This window comes from Myodes glareolus, chromosome 14 (assembly GCF_982192425.1).
Source record: "Myodes glareolus chromosome 14, mMyoGla1.1, whole genome shotgun sequence".
Lineage (NCBI taxonomy): Eukaryota > Metazoa > Chordata > Mammalia > Rodentia > Cricetidae > Myodes > Myodes glareolus.
Window position 1 is genome coordinate 552,002 of NC_142039.1, and position 20,123 is coordinate 572,124.

Genomic DNA, 20,123 nt, shown 5'->3' on the forward strand with positions numbered 1-20,123 from the left:
GTGTCCATTGTGTGTCCAGACTGTCCAGTGTGTACATTCTTTGCAGTGTGTAAAGACTGTTCAGTGTGTACATTCTGTCTAGTGTGCACAGACTGTCCAGTGTGTACATTCTGTCAAGTGTGTACAGACAGTACAGTGTGTACATTCTGTCCAGTGTGGAAATTTTGTCCAGGGTGTACATTGTGTCCAGTGAGTACAGAGTGTCCAGGGTATGTACACTGTGTCCAGTGTGTACAGACTGTCCAGTGTATACATTCTGTCCAATGTGCACAGACTGTCCAGTGTGAACATTCTGTTCAGTGTGTATATTTTGTCCACTGTGTGTAATTTATCCATTGGTACATTCTGTACAGTGTTTACAGGCAGTCCAGTGTGTACAGAGTGTCCAGTGTGTACAGACTAACCAGTGTGTACATTCTGTTCATTGTGTACAGACTGTCCAGTGTGTTCATTCTGTCCAGTGTGTTCAGAAAGTCCAGGTGGTACATTCTGTCCAGTGTATACAGACTGTCCAGTATGTACATTCTGTCCAATGTATATATGGTGTCCAGTGTGTACATTCTGTCAAATGTGTTCATTCTGTACAGTGTGTGTACAGACTCTAAAGTGAGTACATTGTGTCCTTGTCTACAGAGTGTAGAGTGTGTACAGTCTGTCCAGTGTGTACAGTCTGTCCAGTGTGTATATTTGTCCAGTGTGTACAATGTGTCCAGTGTGTACTGACTGTCCAGTGTGTACATTCTTTCCAGTGTCTATATTTTGTCCACTGTGTCTAATATATCAAGTGGTTCATTATGTACAGTGTTTACAGGCAGTCCAGTGGGTACAGAGTGTCCAGTGTCTATAGACTGGACAGTGTGTACATTCTGTCCAGTGTGGTCATTGTGTCTATTGTGTCTACTGAATGTCCAGTGTGTACATTATGTCTAGTGTGTACAGATTGTCCAGTGTGTACATTTTGTCAAGTGTGTACATGGTGTCCAGTGTTTACAGACTGTCCAGTGTGTACAGAATTTTCAGTGTGTGCAGACTCGCCAGTGTGTAAAGTCTTTTAAATGTGTGTACAGATTTCCATTGTGTACATTCTGTCCAGTGCGTACAGACTGTCCAGTGTGTATATTCTTTCCAGTGTGTACAGAAGATCTAGTGTGTACATTCTGTTGAGTGTGTACAGACTGTCCAGTGTGTACAGTCTGTCCAGTGTGTATATTTTTTCCAGTGTGTACACTGTGTCCAGTGAGTACAGATTGTGCAGTGTGTACATTCTGCACTGTGTGTACAGACGGTCCAGTGTGTATATTCTGTCTTGTGTGTACAGAGTGTCCAGTGTGTTCATTCTGTCCAGTGTGTACAGACTCTCCAGTGTGTAATACTGTACAGTTTGTACACACTGTTCAGTGTGTGTACAGACTGTCCTGTGTGTACAGTCTCTCCAGGGTGTACCGACTGTCCAGTGTACATTGTGTTCTTTGTGGACATTGTTTTCATTGTGTGTACAGACTGTTCAGTATGTACATTCTGTCCGGTGTTTACATTGTGTCCAGTGTGTACAGACTGTCCAGTGTGTACATACAGTCAAGTGTGTACAGACTGTCCAGTGTGTACAGAGTGTCCAATGTCTGCAGACTCACCAGGGTGTACAATCTGTCCAGTGTGTGTACAGATTGTCCAGTGTGTACATTCTGTCCAATGTGTACATTGTGTCCAGTGTGTTCAGACTTTCAAGTGTGTACAGACTGTCTAGTGTGTATGTTCTGTCCAGTGTGTATAGACTGTCTAATGTGTACATTGTGTCCAGTGTGTAGAGCCTGTCCAGTGTGTACCTTCTGTCCAGTGTGTATATTTTTTCCAGTGTCTACATTGTGTCCTGTGAATACAGAGAGTCCAGTGTGTACATTCTGTCCAGTGTGCACAGACTGTCCAGTGTGGACATTCTTTGCAGTATGTGTAGAGAGTCTCCATTGAGTACATTCTGTCCTTGTGTACAAACTGTACATTTGTACAGTGTATCCAGGTTGTACATTTTGTCCCGTATGTATATTTTTTCCAGTGTATACATTTTGTCCATTGTGTACATTCTATCCATTGTGTACATTGTGTACAGTGTTTACAGACTTTCCAGTGTGTACAGAGTGTCCAGGGTGTACAGACAGACCTGTGTGTACATTCTGCCCAGACTGGACATTGTGTCCATTGTGTACAGACTGTCCCGTGTGTACATTCGTCACAGTGTTTACATTGTGTCCACTGTGTATTGACTGTCCAGTGTGTTCAGAGTGTCCAGTGTGTACAGTCTGTCCAGTGTGTGTACAAATTGTCCAGTGTGTATGTTCTGTCCAGTGTGTACAGACTGTCCAGGGTGTATATTTCTTCCACTGTGTACATTGTGTCCACTGTGTACATTGTGTCCAGTGTGTGTACATAGTGTCCATTGTGTACAGGCTGTCCAGTGTGAACATTCTGTCCAGTGTGTACAGAGTGTCCAGTGGGTATATTCTGTCTTGTGTGTACAGACTGTCCAGTGTGTACATTCTTTCCAGTGTGTACAGACTGTCCAGTGTGTACATTCTGTCCAGTGTGTACAGTCTGTACAGTGTACATTGTGTCCAGTGTAGACATTGTGTCCACTGTGTGTACATTCTATCCAGTGAGTACAGAGTGTCCAGTGTATACAGAGTCGCCAGTGTGGATATTGTGTGCAATCCGTACAGTTTGTCCTGGGTGTACATTGTGTCAAGTGTGTACAGACTTTCCAGTATTTACAGAGTGTTCAGTGTGTACAAACTTACCAGTGTGTACATTATGTCCAGTGTGGAAATGGTGTTCATTGTCTGTACAGACTGTCCAGTGTGTACATTCTGTCCAGTGTGTACAGACTGTTCCAGTGTGTACATTCTGTCCATTGTTTACAGACTATCCATTGTGTACATACAGTCCAGTGTGTACAGACTGTCCAATGTGTGTACAGACTGTCCAGTGTGTACATTATGTCCAGTGAGTACAATCTGTCCAGTGTGTGCAGACTGTCCAGTGTACATTGTGTTCAGTGTGGACATTTTGTCCATTGTGTGTACAGACTGTCTAGTGTTTACATTCTCTCCAGGGTGTACAGACTGTCCAGTGTGTATATTCTGTCTTGTGTGTACAGAGTGTCCATTGTGTACATTCTGTCCAGTGTGTAAAGAATGTCCAGTTTGTACATACTGGCCAGTGTGTACATTCTGTCCAGAGTGTACAGACTGTCCAGTGTACATTGTGTACAGTGTGGACATTGTGTCTATTGTGTGCAGACTGTCCAGTGTGTACATACAGTCCAGTGTGTACAGACTGTCCAGTGTGTACAGCATGTCTAGTGTGTGCAGACTTGCCAGTGTGTACAGTCTGTCCATTGTGTGTACAGATTGTCCAGTGTGTACATTCTGTCCAATGTGTACATTGTGTCCAGTGAGTACAGACTGTACAGTGTATATGCGCTGTCCAGTGTGTACATTCTGTCCAATGTGTACATTGAGTCCAGTGAGTACAGACTGTACAGTGTGTATGCGCTGTCCAGTGTGTACAGACTGTCCAATGTGTACATTCTGTCAAGTGTGTAGAGACTGTGCAGTGTGTACATTCTGTCCAGTGTGTATATTTTTCCAGTGTGTACATTGTGTTCAGTGAGTACAGAGTGTCCAGTGTGTACAGACTGTTCAGTGTATATTCAGTATATTCGGTCCAGAGTGTAGAAATTTTCCAGTGTGCACAGAGTGTCCAGTGTGTACATTCTGACCAGAGTGTCCAGACTGCCCAGTGTGTGTACAGACTGTCCAGTGATTACAGACTGTACAGTGTCTTTAGAGACTCTTCAGTAAGTACATTCTGTACTTGTGTACAAACTGTACTGTGTATACAGTGTGTCCTTGGTTTACAATCTGTCAAGTGTCTGTATTTTTTTCATTGTGTACATTTTGTCCAGTGTGTACATTCTATCCATTCTGTACATTGTGCACAGTGTTTACAGACTTTCCAGTGTGTAAATTCTGTCCAGTGTGTACAGACTTTCCAGTATGCACAGAGTGTCCAGTGTGCACATTCTGTGCAGAGTGTCCAGACTGTCCAGTGTGGGTACTCACAGTCCAGTGAGTACAGACTGTCCTTTGTGTACATTCTGTCCAATGTGTATATTGTGTCCAGTGGGTACTTTCTGTTCAGTGTGTTCCTTCTGTACAGTGTGTTTACAGATTCTCCAGTGAGTACATTCTGTCTTTGTGTACAGACTATACAGTGTATACTGAGTGTCCAGTGTGTACAGACTGATAGTGTGTCCCTTCTGTCCAGTGTGTACATTGTGTCCAGTGTGTACAGACTGTCCAGTGTGTACATTCTGTCCAGTGTGTATATTTTGTCCATTGTTTACATTTTGTCCAGTACGTGTAATCTATCCAGTGTGTACATTCTGTACAGTGTTTACAGTCTGTCCTGTGTGTACAGAGTGTCCAGTGTGTACAGACTGTCCAGCATGTACATTTTGTCAAGTGTGTACATGGTGTACAGTGTGTACAGACTGTCCAGTGTGTACAGAGTGTTCAGTGTGTACAGTCTGTCCAGTGTTTGTACAGATTGTCCAGTGTGTATATATGTCCTGTGTGTATATACTGTCCAGTGTATACATTCTCTCCATTGTGTACAGACTCTCCAGTGTGTACATTCTGTCCAATGTGTACATTCTGTCCAGTGTGTACAGACTGTCCAGTGTGTACACAGTTTCCAGTTTGTACAGACTGTCTAGGTTGTACATGATGTCTGATATGTAGAGACTGTCCAGTGTGAACATTCTCTCCAGTGTGTACAGACTGTCCATGTGTACATACAGTACAGTGTGTACAGAGTGTCCAGTGTGTGTACAGACTGTCCAGTGCATACATTCTGTCTAGTGTGTACATTCTTTCCAGTGTGTACAGACTGTCCAATGTGTACATTCCATTCAATTTGTACTGACTGTCCAATGTGTACATTTTTTCCAGTGTGTACTGACTGTCTAGTGTATGCAGAGTGGCCAGTGTGTACTTTGTGTCCAGGGTGTACAGACTGTCCAGTGTGTACATTGTGTCTAATGTGTACAGACTTTCCAGTATGTACAAAGTGTCCAGTGTGGACATTGTGTCCATTGTGTGTACAGTCTCTCCATTGTGTACATTCTGTCCAGTGTGTACAGACTTTCCAGCGTGCACAGAGTTCCTGTGAGTGCATTCATTACAGAGTGTTCAGACTGTCCAGTGTGTGTACAGACTGTCCAGTGACTGCAAACTGACCGGTCTGTACATTCTGTCCAATGTGTATATTGTATCCAGTGTGTACTTTCTGTACAGTGTGTTCATTCTGAACAGGATGTGTACAGACTCTCCAGTGAGTACATTCTGTCCTTGTGTACAGATGGTACAGTGTGTACAGTGTGTCCAGTGTATACATTCTGTCCAGTAAGTATATTTGTTCCAGTGTGTACATTTTGTCCAGGGTGTACATTCTATCCACTGTGTACATTGTGGACACTGTTTACAGACTGTCCAGTGTGTACAGAGTGTCCAGGGTGTACAAACTTACCAGTGTGTACATTCTATCCACTGTGTACATTGTGTACAGTGTTTAGAGACTGTCCAGTGTGTGTACAGACTCTCCAGTGAGTACAGAATATCCAGTGTGTACATTCTGTCCAATGTGTATATTGTGTCCAGTGTGTACATTCTGTCCACTGTGTTCATTCTGTACAGTGTGTGTACAGACTCTCCAGTGAGTACATTCTGTTCTTTTGTACAGATGGTACAGTGTGTACAGAGTGTCCATTGTGTACAGACTGTCCAGTGTGTACATTCTGTCCAGTGTGTACATTCTGTCCCTGTGTACTGATTGTCCAGTGTGTTCATTCTGCCTAGTGTGTACATTGTGCCAGGGTGTACAGACTGTCAAGTGTGTACAGACTGTCCAGTTTGTACATTCTGTTCTGTGTTTACATTCTGTCCAGTGTGTATATGTTGACCAGTGTGTACATTCTGTCCAGTCAGAACAGAGTGTCCAGTGTGTTTACACAGTGTCCCATGTGTACAGACTATCCAGTGTGTACATTGTGTCTAGTGTGTACAGACTGTCCACTATGTACAAAGTATCCAGTGTGTACAGACTGACCAGTGTGTACATTCTTTTCAGTGTGGACATAGTGTCCATTGTGTGTACAGACTGTCCAGTGTGTACAATCTGTAAATTTTGTAGAGAATGTCCAGTGTATACATTCTGTCCAGAGTGAACAGATTGTCCATTGTGTACAGAGTGCCCAGTGTGTAAATACTCCCCAGTGAGTACAGTCTGTCCAGTGTGTACAGACTCTATAGTGTGTATACTGTCTTGTGAGTACAGACTGTCCAGTGTGTACATTCTCTCCTTGAGTACAGACAGTCCAGTGTGTACATTCTGTTCATTGTGCACCGACTGTCCAGTGTGTACATTCTGTCCAGTGTGTACAGACTATCCAGTGTGTACATACTGTCCAGTGTGTACATTCTGTCCTTGTGTACAGACTGTCCTGTGTGTACATCCTGTTCATTGTGCACAGAGTGTCCAGTGTGTACATTCTGTCCAGTGTGTACATTCTGTCCAGTTTGTACATACTGTACAGTGTGTGTAGAGACTCTCCAATGAGTACTTTCTGTTCTTGTGTACAGAATGTACAGTGTTAACAGTGTTTCCAGGGTGTACATTCTGTCCAGTAAGCATATTTGTTCCAGTGTGTACATTCTATCCACTGTGTGCATTGTTTACACTGTTTACAGACTGTCCAGTGTGTACAGAGTGTCCAGGGTGGACAGACAGACCAGTGTGTACATTCTATCCACTGTGTACATTGTGTACAGTGTTTACAGATTGTCCAGTGTGTGTACAGAGTGTCCAGTGACCATAGAATTTCCAGTGTGTACATTCTGTCCAATCTGTATATTGTGTCCAGTGTGTACATTCTGTACAGTGTGTGTACAGACTCACCAGTGAGTATATTCTATCCTTGAGTACAGACGGTACAGTGTGTACAGAGTGTCCAGTGTGTACAGTCTGTTCAGTGTGTACGTTCTGTCCAGTGTGTACAATGTGTCCAGTGTTTAGAGACTGTCCAGTGTGTACATTCTGTCCACTGTGTACAGACTATCCATTGTGTACTTTGTGCCTAGTGTGTACAGACTCTCCAGTATGCACAAAGTGTCCAGTGTGTACAGACTGACCAGTGTGTGCATTCTTTTCAGTGTGGACATTGTGTCCAATGTGTGTACAGACTGTCCAGTGTGTATATTCTATCTTGTGTGTACAGACTGTCCAGTGTGTACATACTGTCCAGTGTCACAGACTGTACAATGTGTGTACAGACTGTCCAGTGTTTACATTCTGTCCAGTGTGTACATTCTGTCCAGTGTTTACAGACTGTCCAGTGTACATTGTTTATAGTGTGGACATTGTGTCCATTGTATGTACAGACTGTCCAGTGTGTACATTTTGTCCAGTGTGTATATTCTGTCCAGTGTGTATAGACTGTCCAGTGTGTACATGCAGTCCAGTGTGTACAGATTCTCCAGTTTGTTTACAGATTGTACAGTGTGTTCATTCTGTCCAGTGTGTACATTGCGTCCATTGTTTACAAACTGTCAAGTGAGAGAGACTGTCCACTGTGTTTGTTCTGTCCAGTGTGTACAGACTGTCCAATGTGTACATTCTATCCAGTGTGTAGAGACTGTCCAGTGTGTACATTCTGTCCAAAGTGTATATTTATTCCAGTGTGTTCTTTGTGTCCAGTGAGTACAGAGTGTCCAGTGTGTACAGTCTGTCCAGTTGTACAGACTGTCCAGTGTGTACATTCTGTCTAGTGTGGACATACTCCCCAGTGTGTATATTCTGTACAGTGTGTACAATGGGTCCAGTGTGTATTGATTGTCCAGTGTGTACAGAGTGTCCAGTGTGTACAGATTCGACAGTGTGGGCAGTCTTTCCAATGTGTGTACAGATTGTCCAGTGTGTACGTTCTGTCCAGTGTGTACAGAGTGTCCACTGTGTATGTTCTGTCCAGTGAGTACAGCCTGTACAATGTGTACATTCTGTGCAGTGTGTATATTGTGTCCACTGTGTACATTCTGTCCAGTCTGTACATTATGTACAGAGTGTGTCGAGACTCTCCAGTGAGTACATTCTGTCCTGGTGTACAGACTGTACAGTGTGTCCAAGGTGTACAATCTGTCCAGTATGTCTATTTTTTCCAGTGTGTACATTTGGTCCAGTGTGTACATTCTATCCATTGTGTACATTGTGTACAGGGTTTACAGATCGTCCAGTGGTTACAGAGGGTTCAGGGTGTACAGACTGACCAGTGTGTACCTTCTGTCCAGTCTGGACATTGTTTCCATCGTGTTCAGACTGTCCAGTGTGTACATTCGGCACAGTGTGTACATTGTGTGAAGTGTGTATTGACAGTCCAGTGTGTACAGAGTGTCCAGTGTGTACAGACTTGCCAGTGTGTACAGTCTCTCCAGTGTGTATACAGATTGTTCAGTGTGTATGTTCTGTCCAGTGTGTACAGACTGTCCAGTGTAGCTGCCAAGGTTTTTCCCTTCTCCTGGAGATTCGCATGGCCGTGAGACCTCCGGCTCCCTGAAGGCTCTGCACTAGCTCTGGCTTGAGGGGATAACCTAGCTAGAACCTGGTTCTCTTTGTTATGGTGATTCCACTTGTATTCAAAGTCTTAGCAGTGGGCTGATAGCTTGCCTCCCCTAGCTTACCCTGCCCGAGGGGCCAGGAAGCTTTAATCTTCTCCTCCAGCTTCTGGTTGGGAGGAGGCCTTGCATTTTCGATCCTTCTAGCCCACTGGTATAAATACCTGACTTGAGTTTAATAAAGTGGCCATTTACTCTTGTGCATGAGCAAAGGTCTCTTTTGTGTGTGTCTCTTTTTCAACCCGCAGGACAATCGTCCCTTCTCGTGGGCCCGAGTTCATGAAGCGAGCAGCCTGGGTCGGACGTGGGTACCCATTGGAAAGTGCAGACTCTTACAGTCCAGTGTGCATAGTTTTTCCACTGTGTACATTGTGTCTACAGTGTACATTGTGTCCAGTGTGTGTACATAGTGTCCAGTGTGTACAGACTGTCCAGTGTGTTCATTCTGTCCAGTGTGTACAGACTGTCCAGTGTATTTATTCTGTCCTGTGTGTACAGACTCTCCGGTGTGTACATTCTGTCCAGTGTGTACAGACTATCCAATGTGTACATTCTATCCAGTGTACAGTGTACAGTGTGTACATTCTGTCTAGTGTGTACAGACTCCCCAGTGTGTGTATTCTGTACAGTGTGTACAATGGGTCCAGTGTGTATTGATTGTCCAGTGTGTACAGAGTGTCCAGTAGATTCGACAGTGTGGACAGTCTGTCCAATGTGTGTACAGATTGTCCACTGTGTACGTTCTGTCCAGTGTGTACAGACTGTCCACTGTGTATGTTCTGTCTAGTGAGTACAGACTGTACAATGTGTACATTCTGTGCAGTGTGTATATTGTGTCCACTGTGTACATTCTGTACAGTCTGTACATTCTGTACAGAGTGTGTCGAGTCTCTCCAGTGAGTCCATTCTGTCCTGGTGTACAGACTGTACAGTGTGTACAGTGTGTCCAAGGTGTACAATCTGTCCAATATGTCTATTTTTTCCAGTGTGTACATTTTGTCCAGTGTGTACATTCTATCCATTGTGTACATTGTGTACAGGGTTTACAGATTGTCCAGTGGGTACAGAGTGTTCAGGGTGTACAGACTGACCAGTCTGTACCTGATGTCCAGTCTGGACATTGTTTCCATTGTGTTCAGACTGTCCAGTGTGTACATTCGGCACAGTGTGTACATTGTGTGAAGTGTGTATTGACAGACCAGTGTGTACAGAGTGTCCAGTGTGTACAGACTCGCCAGTGTGTACAGTCTCTCCAGTGTGTATACAGATTGTCCAGGGTGTATGTTCTGTCCAGTGTGTACAGACTGTCCAGTTTGCATACTTTTTCCACTGTGTACATTGTGTTCACTGTGTACATTGTGTTCAGTGTGTATACATAGTGTCCAGTGTGTACAGACTGTCGATTGTGTGCATTCTGTCCAGTGTTCAGACTGCCCAGTGTATATATTCTGTCCTGTGTGTACAGACTGTCCGGTGTGTACATTCTGTCAAGTGTGTACAGACTGTCCAGTGTGTACATACTGTCCAGTGTGTATTTTTTTTCCAGTGTGTACATTGTGTCCAGTGAGTACAGAGTGTCCAGTGTGTACATTCTGTCCAATGTGTGCATTCTGTCCAGTGTGTACATTGTGTCCAGTGTGGACTGAATGTCCATTGTGTACAGACTGTCCAGTGTGTACATTCTGTCCAGTTAGTACAGACTGTCGAGTGTTTAAATGCTGTCCAATGTGTACAGACTGCCCAGTGTGTACATTCTGTCCAGTGTGTACAGTCTTTCCAGTGTGCACAGACTTTTCAGTGTATACAGAGTGTCCAGTGTGTGTACCAATTGTCCAGATTGTCCATTCTGTCCAGGGTGTACATTCTGTCCAGTATGTACATTCTGTCCAATGTGTGTACAGATTGTCCAGTGTGTACATATTTTCCAGAGTGTACATTGTGTCCAGTGTGAACAGACTGTCCAGTGTACACTCCGTCCAGTGTGTTTATTATTTATCCAGTGTGTACATTTGTACAGTGTGTTTACAGACTGTCTAGTGTGTACATTCTGTCCAGTAAGGACAGATTGTCCAGTGTGAACATTTTGTCCAATGTGTACATACTGTCAAGTGTGTACATTGTGTTCAGTTTGTTAATTGTAACCAGTGTGTACAATGTGTACACTGTGTGTACAGATTGTTCAGTGTGTATATTCTGTCCAGAGTCAACCTTCTGTCCAGTGTGTACAGACTGTCCAGTGTGTACATCCTGTCCAGTGTATACATTGTGTCCTGTGTGTATAGACTGTCCAGTGCGTAAAGACTGTCCAGTGTGTACATTCTGTTCAATGTGTTCAGACTGTCCAGTGTGTAGAGAATGTCCAGGGTGTGCATTCTATCCAGTGTGTACAAACTGTCCATTGTGTATAGAATGTCCAGGTTGTGCTTTCTGGCCAGTGGGTAGAGACTGTCCAGTGTGTACATTGTGTTCAGTGTGTTCAAACTGTCCAGTTTGTATTCTGTCCAGTTTGTACAGACTGTCCAGTGTGTACATTCTGTCCATTGTGTACATTCTGTCCAGTGGGTTTTCCGACTGTACAGTGTGTACATTCTCCCCAGTGTGTACATTCTGTCCAGTGTGTACATTGTGTCCAGTGTGTACAGACTGTACACTGTGCACATTTTGTTCAGTGTGTATATTGAGTCCAGTGTGTACATTCTGTCCAGTGTGTACAGATTGTCCAGTGTGTACAGATTGTCCAGTGTGTACAGAGTGTCCAGTGTATACATTCTCTCCAGTGTGTTTACAACTCTCCCGTGTGTACATTCTGTTCAGTGTGTACTTTCTGTCCAGTGTGTACATTGTGTCCAGTGTGTACAGACTGTACACTGTGTACATTTTGTCCAGTGTGTATATTGTGTCCAGTGTGTACAGATTGTCCAGTGTGTACAGATTGTCTAGTTTGCACATTTTGTCCATTGTGTACAGACTGTCAAGTGTTTATATTATGTTCAGTGTGTTAATTGTATCCAGTGTGTACAATGTGTACACTGTGTGTACAGACTGTCCAGTGTGTGTATTCTGTCTAGTTTCTACATTCTGTCCAGTGTGTACACACTGTCCAGTGTGTACATCCTGTCCAGTGTGTATGTTGTGTCCTGTGTGAATAGACTGTTCAGTGTGTACAAACTGTTCAGTGTCTACATTCTGTCCAGTGTGTACAGACTGTCCAGTGTGTACATCCTGTAAAGTGCGTACATTGTGTCCTGTGTGTACAGACTGTCCAGTGTGTACATTCTGTACAGTGTGTGCATTCTGTCCAGTGTGTAGAGACTTTCCAGTGTGTAGAGACTGTTCAGTGTGTACAGAGTATCCAGTGTGTGTACAAACTGTCCAGTTTGTCCATTCTGTACAGTATGTGCATTCTGTCCAGTAGTACATTCAGTCCAGAGTGTGTATAGAGTGTAGACTGTGTACATACTGTCCAGAGTGTACATTCTGGCCAGTGTGTACAGACTGTCCAGTGTGTATATTCTGTCCAGTTTGGACATTCTGTCCAGTGTGTTTACAGATTGTCCAGTGTGTACATCTTGTCCAGTGTGTACAGACTGTCAAGTATGTACAATGTGTCCACTCTCTTAATTGTATCCAGTGTGTACAGTGATTACAATTTGTATACAGACTGTCCAGTGTGTATATTACGTCCAGTGTCTATATTCTGTACACTGTGTACATACTGTCCAATGTGTACATCCTGTCCAGTGTTTACATTGTTTCCTGTGTGTATAGACTGTCCAGTGTCTACATTATATCCAGTGTTTTCAGACTGTCCAGTGTGTACATTCTGTCCAGTGTGTTCAGACTGTTCAGTGTGTACATTCTGTCCAATGTTTGCATTCTGTCCAGTGTGTACATTGTGTCCAGTGTGTACACACTGTCCAGTGTGTACGGAGTATCCAGTGTGTACATTCTGTCCCGTGTGCGTACTGACTGTGCAGTGTGTACATTCTGTCCACTGTGTACATGCTGTCCTGTTTGAACAGACTGCCCAGTGTACATTGTGTCCAGTGTGGACCTTTTGTCCATTGTGTGTACAGACTGTCCAGTGTGTACGTTGCCTCCAGTGTGTACAGACTGAGCAGTGTGTATAATCCGTTCAGTGTGTACTGACTGTCCATGTGTACATTCTGTCTAGTGGGTACAGACTCTCCAGTGTATACAGAGGGGCCAGTGTGTACATTCTGTCCAGTGTGTACAGACTGTCCAGTGTGTACATTGTGTCTAGTGTGTACAGACTGTCCAGTATGTACAAATAGTCCAGTGTGTACAGACTGACTAGTGTGTACATTCTGTCCAGTGTGGACATTGTGTCCATTGTGTGTACAGACTGCCCAGTGTGTACATTCTGTCCATTGTGTAGATAATGTCCAGTGTGTATATTCTGTCCAGTGTGAACAGACTGTCCAGTGTGTACATTCTGCCCATTGTGTTGAAAATGTTCAGTGTGTACTTTCTGTTCAGTGTTAACAGACTGTCTAGTGTGTACCTTCTGTCCATTGTGCATACTGTGTCAGTGTGTACATTCTGTCCGGTGTGTATGCTGTGTGCAGTGTTTACACTGTGTGTATTGTGTGTGTACATTCTGTCCAGTGTTTACATTCTGTTCAGAGTGTCCAGACTGTCCAGTGTGTGCACAGACTGTCCAGTGTGTACATTCTGTCCAGTGTGTACATGCTGTCCAGTGTGTACATTCTATCAAGTGTGTACATTGTGTACAGTTTTTACAGACGGTCCAGTGTGCACATTGTGTCCTGTGTGTACAGACATTCCAGTGTGTAGATTCTATCCAGTGTATAAAAACTGCTCAAGGTGTATATTCAGTCCTGTGTGAACACACTGTCTAGTGTGTACATTGTGTTCAGTGTGTACAGACTGTCCAGTGTTTACAGAGTGCCCAGTGTATACACACTCGCCAGGGTGTACAGTCTGTCCAGTGTGTGTACAGACTATCCAGTGTGTACGTTCTCTTCAGTGTGTACATTCTGTCCAGTGTGTACATTCTGCCTAGTGTGTACATTCCTTTCAGTGTGTACATTGTTTCCAGTGTGTACAGACTCTCCAGTGTGTAAAGAGTGTCCACTGTGTACAGACTGTCCAGTGTTAACATTCTGACCAGTGTGCTTACGGACTGTCCAGTATGTCCATTTTGCCCAGTGTATACATTTTTTCCAGTGTGTACATACTGTCCAGTGTGGACATTCCTTTCAGTGTGTACATTGTGCCCAGTGTGTACATACTGTCCAGTGTGGGTTCAGACTCTCCAGTGTGTACATAATTTCCAGAGAATCCATTCTGTCCAGTGTGTACAGACTCTCCAGTCTGTACAGACATTCAAGCGTGGACAAAGCGTCCAGTGTGTGTACAGACTGTCCAGTTTGGCCATCCTGTCCAGTGTGTACAGACTGTCAAGTGTGTACATTCTGTCCAGTGTGTACAGACTGTCCATTGTGTACAGAGTGTCCAGTGTGTACAGACTGTCCAGTGTGTAAATTCTTTAAGCTGTATAAATTGTGTCCAGTGTGTACAGACTGTCCAGTGTGTACAGAGTTTCCAGTGTGTACAGATTGTCCAATGTGTACCTTCTGTCCAGTGTGTACAGACTGTCCAGTGTGTACATTCTGTCCTGTGTGAATATTGTGTCCAGTGTGTTCATTCTCTAGTGTGTACATTGTGTCAAGTTTGTGTTCAGACTGTCCAGAATGTACATTCTGTCCAGTGTGTACAGATTTTCCAGTGTATACAAAGTGTCCAGTGTGTATACATTCTCTCCAGTTTGTACATTCTTTCCAGTGGGTTTACGGACTGTTCAGTGTGTACATAGTGTCAAGTATGTGTACAGACTGTCCAGAATGTACATTCTGTCCAGATTGTAAAGACTGTCCAGTGTGTACAGAGTGTCCAGTGTGTACATTCTGTCCAGTGTGTGTACAGAATGTCTACTGTGTACATTCTGTCCAGTATGTACATTTTGTACTGTATGTACAGACTGTCCAGTGTGTAGAGACAGTCCAGTGTGTACATTCTTTCCAGTGTGTATATTCTGTCCAGTGTGTGTAGACTGTCCTGTGTGTACATTCTGTCCAGTGTGTATATTGTGTCCAGTGTGTCCATTGTGTCCAGTGACTACAGAGTGTCCAGGGTGTATAAAGACTGTCCATTGTTTACATTCTGTCCAGTGTGTACAAACTGTCCAGAATGTACATTCTGTCGAATGTGTACAGACTTTCCAGTGTGTACAAATTTTTCAGTGTGTACAGAGTGCGCAGTGTTTACAGATTGTCCAGTTTGGATATACTGTCCAGTGTGTACATTCTGTCCAGTGTGTGTACAGACTGTCCAGTTTGTACATTCTGACCAATGTGTACAGACTGCTCAGTCTGTACATTTTATCCAGTGTATATATATTCTGTCCAGTGTTTACACTCTGTCCAGTGTGTGTACATTCTGTCTATTATTTACAGACTGTCCCGTGTGAACATTCTGTCCAGCGTGTATATTGTATCTAGTGTGTACATTGTGTACATTTTTTTCAGACTGTCCAGTGTGTGCATTCTGTGCAGTGTATACATTAATTCTAGTGAGTACAAACTGTCCAGTGTGTACATTCTGTCCAGTGCGTACATTCTGTCCAGTGTGTACACACTGTCCAGTGTGTACATTCTGTCCATTGTGTACATTGTGTCCAGTGTGTCCATTCATTCTAGTGAGTACAGGCTGTCCAGTGTGTACATTCTGTCCAGTATGTACATTCTGTCCAGTGTGGACACACTGTCCCGTGTGTACAGACTGTCCAATTTGTACATTCTGTCCAGTGTGTACAGAATGTCCAGTGTGTATACAGACTGTCCTTTGAGTACAGAGTGTCCAGGGTGTACATTTTTTCCAGTGTTTATTTTGTACGTTGCGTACATTCTGTCCAGTGTATACATTCAGTACTGTGTATTCAGACTGTCCAGTGCGTACATTCTGTGCAGTGTGTACATTTTGTCTAGTGGACACAGACTGTACAGTGTGTACATTCTGTTCAGTGTATATACATTCTATCCAGTGTGTACATTCTGTACAGTGTGTATATTGTGTACAATGTGTACATTGTGTACAGTGTGTATAAGACTGTCCATTGTGGACATTCTGTCCAGTGTGTATATTCTGTCCAGTGTGTGCAAACTGTCCAGTGTGTACAGAGTGTCCAGTGTATACGACTGTCCAGGGTGTATATTCTATCCAGAGTGTACATTCTGTCCAGTGTGTACAACTGTCCAGTGTGTACATTCTGTCCAGTGTGTACATTCTGTCCAGTCTGTGTACAGACTGTATAGTTTTTACATGCTGTCCATTGTGTACAGATTGTAGAGTGTGTACATTCTGTACAGTGTGTACATTCTTTCCATGTGTACATTCTGTCCAGTGTGTACAGACTGTCCAGGGTGTGTACAGACTCTCCAGTGAGTACAAAATGCCCAGGGTTTACATTCTCTCCAGTGTTTATTGTGTCCAGTGTGTACATTCTGTCTAGTGTGTACATTCTGTACAGTGTGTGTACAGACAGTCCAGTGAGTACGTTCTATCCTTGTGTACAGACTGTACAGTGTATACAGAGTGTCCAGTGTGTTCAGACTGTCCAGGGTTTATATTCTGTCCAGTGTGTGTATGGACTGCCTAGTGTGTACATTCTGTTCAGTGTGTACAGACTTTCCAGTTTGTGCAGACTGACCAGTGTGTACAGAGTGCCTTGTTTGTGTACAGAATGTCCCGTTTGTCCATTCAGACCAGTGTGTCCATTTTGTCTACTGTGCAAATTCTATTCAGTGTGTTTACAGACTGTCCAGTTTGTATATTCTGCCCAGTGTGTACATTCTGTCCATTGTGTGTAAGGACTGTCTATTGTGTACATTCTGTCCATTGTGTTCAGACTGTCCAGTGTGTACATTCTGTCCAGTGTGTATGTTTTATCCAGTGTGTACATTGTGTACAGTGTGTGTACAGAGTGTCCAGTGTGTACATTCTGTCTAGTGTGTACGGACTGTCCAGTGTGTACATTCTTTCCAGTGCGTACATTCTGTCCAATGTGTACAGAATGTTCAGTGTATATATTCTGTTGACTGTGTACCTTGTGTCCAGTGTGTAAAGACTGTCCAGTGTGTACATTCTTTCCAGTGCATACATTCTGTCTACTGTGTACAGACTGTCCAGTGTATACATTCTGTCCAGTGTGGACATTCTCTCCAGTGTGTACATGGTGCCCAGTGTGAGTACAGACTGTCCAAAATGTACTTTCTGTCCAGTATGTACAGACTTTCCAGTGTGTACAAAGTGTGTAGTGTGTACATTCTGTTCTGACGGTATAGACTGTCCAGTATGTGTACAGACTGTCCAGTGAGTACAAAATTTCCAGTGTGTACATTCCATCCAGTGTGTACATTTTTTCCACTGTGTACAGATTGTACAGTGTGTAGAGAGTGTCCAGTGTTTATAAACTGACCAGTGTATACATTCTGCCCAGTGTTTACATTCTGTCCAGTGTGTGTACTGACTGTCCAGAATGTACATTCTGTCCAGTGTGTACAGACTTTCCAATGAGTACAGACTGTCCAGTGTGTGTACAGGCTCTCCAGTGAGTACAGACTGTCCACTGTGTACATTTTGTCCAATGTGTATAGACTGTCCAGTGTGTGCATTCTGTCCAGTGTGTAAAGACTGTCCAGTGTATACATTCTGTCCAGTGTGTAAATTCTGTCCAGTGTGGACATTGTGCCCAGTGTGAGTACAGAATGTCCAAAATGTACATTCTGTCCAGTATGTACAGACCTTCCAGTGTGTACAGAGTGTGGAGTGTGTACATTCTGTCCAGAGGGTATATACTGTCCAGAGTGTGTACAGACTGTCCAGTGAGTACAGAATGTCCAGTGTGTACTTTCCATCCAGTGTGTACATTTTTTCTAGTGTGTACTTATTGTCCAGTGTGTAGAGAGTGTCCAGTGTGTATAAACTGACCAGTGTATATATTCTTCCCAGTGTGTACATTGTGTCCAGTGTGTATACAGACTGTCCAGAAAGTAAATTCTGTCCAGTGTATACAGACTTTCCAGTGTGTACAGAAGGTCCTGTGTGTACATTCTGGCCAGAGCGTACAGACTGTCCAGTGTGTGTACAGACTCTCCAGTGTGTACAGACAGTCCAGTGTATACAAAGTGGCTAGTGTGTGCATTGTGTCCAGCGTGTACAGATTGTTTAGTGTGTACAATGTTTCCAGTGTTTACAGATTGTCCCGTGTGTAGAGAGTGTCCAGTGTGCATAATCTGACCAACGTGTACATTCTGCCCAGTGGGTGCATTGTGTCCAGTGTGTGTACAGACTGTCCAGTGAGTATATTCTGTCTTTTTGTACAAACTGTACATTGTGTACTAAGTTCCCAGTGTCTACATTCTGTCCAGTGTGTATATTCTGTACAGTGTGTACATTGTGTCCAGTATTTATAGACTCTCCACTGGATACAGAGATTCCAGTGTGTACACAGAGACCAGTGTATACGTTCTGTCCATGGTTTACATTGTGTCTATTGTGTGTACCGGCTGTCCAGTGTTTACATTCTGTCCAGTATGTACAGACTGTCCAGTGTGTGTACAGACTTTCCAGAGTGTACATTCTGTCTCCGGTGTACAGACTCTCCGGTGTGTACAGAGTGTCCCTTGTGTACATAGTTTCCAGTGTGTACAGAGTATCTAGTGTGTACAGACTGTCCATTGTGTACATTCTGTCCATTGTCTACAGACTGTCCAGTGTGTACATTCACTGCAGTGTGTACATTCTGTCCAGTGTGAACATTCTGTCCCGGGTGTACAGACTGTCCACTGTGTACATTCTGTCCAGTGTGCACAGACTGTCCAGTGTGTGTACAGACTGTCCAGTGAGTACAAAGTGTCCAGGGTGTACATTCTTTCCAAATTTTATTTTGTCCAGTGTGTACATTCTGTCTAGTGTGTACATTCTGTACAGTGTGTGTACAGACAGTCCAGTGAGTACATTCTATCCTTGTGTACAGACTGTACAGTGTATACAGAGTGTCCAGTGTGTTCAGACTGTCCAGGGTTTACATTCTGTCCAGAGTGTGTACGGACTCTCTAGTGTGTACATTCTGTCCAGTGTGTTACGACTTTCCAGTTTTTGCAGACTGACCAGTGTGTATAGAGTTCCTAGTGTGTGTACAGTCTGTCCGGTTTGTCCATTCTGTACAGTGTGTCCATTCTTTCCACTGTGTACATTCTGTCCAGTGTGTTTACAGACTGTTCAGATTGTACATTCTGTCCTATGTGTTCAGACTGTCCAGTGTTTACATTCTGTCCAGTGTGTATATTGTATCCAGTGTGTACATTGTGTACAGTGTGTTTACAGACTGTCCAGTGTGTACATTCTGCCCAGTATGTACATTCTGTCCAGTGTAGGTACCAAGGTTTTTTTCCCTTATTCCTGGTGATTTGCAGGGCTGTGTGACCTCCAGCTCCCTGGAGATTCTGCACTAGCACTGGATTGAGGGGATAGCTTAGGAAGAATTTGGCTCTCTTTGTTATGGTGATTCCACCTGTATTCAAGGTTCTAGCAGTGGGCTCCACACGCCTGGCCCCTCCCAGCTGATTCTGCCTGAGGCACCAGGCCTTTAATCTCCTTCTCCTGCTCCTGATGGGATGAGGCCTTGCCCTTTTGATCCTCCTTACCCACTGGTATAAATACCTGACTTGAGTTTAATAAAGTGGCCATTTACTCTTGGTAAGTGAGTAGCTCCCTTTTTGTGTGTGTCTGTTTTAAACCCTTAGTCGTCCATTCTCGTGGGCCCGAGTTCGGGAAGGCGCGCACCTGGATCAGGTGTGGGTATCCACAGAAGAGCGGGATCCTACGGATGGCGTCCCTGGGTGGGCCTTGAAGAAGAACTGAAGAACTGCGTCCTGCCGTTCATGGATCCACCACGAGAAACCCAAAAGAGGTGAGGGCCCCCCACGATCCGGAATCTGGCCAGTTTTGTAGTGTGCAATTGTGCACATGTGATAAGGGGGTGAATAGCTTGATGTGTGAAGTATGGGTGCCAAAACTTCTGATCCGGAGCTGAAGGCCAGTGGGCAAATCAGCTGCTAAATTTCATAAAGAGACTAGGCACAAGGATTAAATGACACTGCACTAGAGACCACTTAGATGATTTTAAAACTCAGTCCCTGGCTCTCATATGCAGGGAACTTTAATTTTTACCAAGAGAACAGGCTGGGCGCAGTTAGCTCCCGGCGGGAATTCGTTCCCAAGGCAACAGGGCCGACGTAACTGGTGACTAGCAAAGTAAATAGCCGAGGGCCAATATAGGTGCGGGCCTCGGGCTGA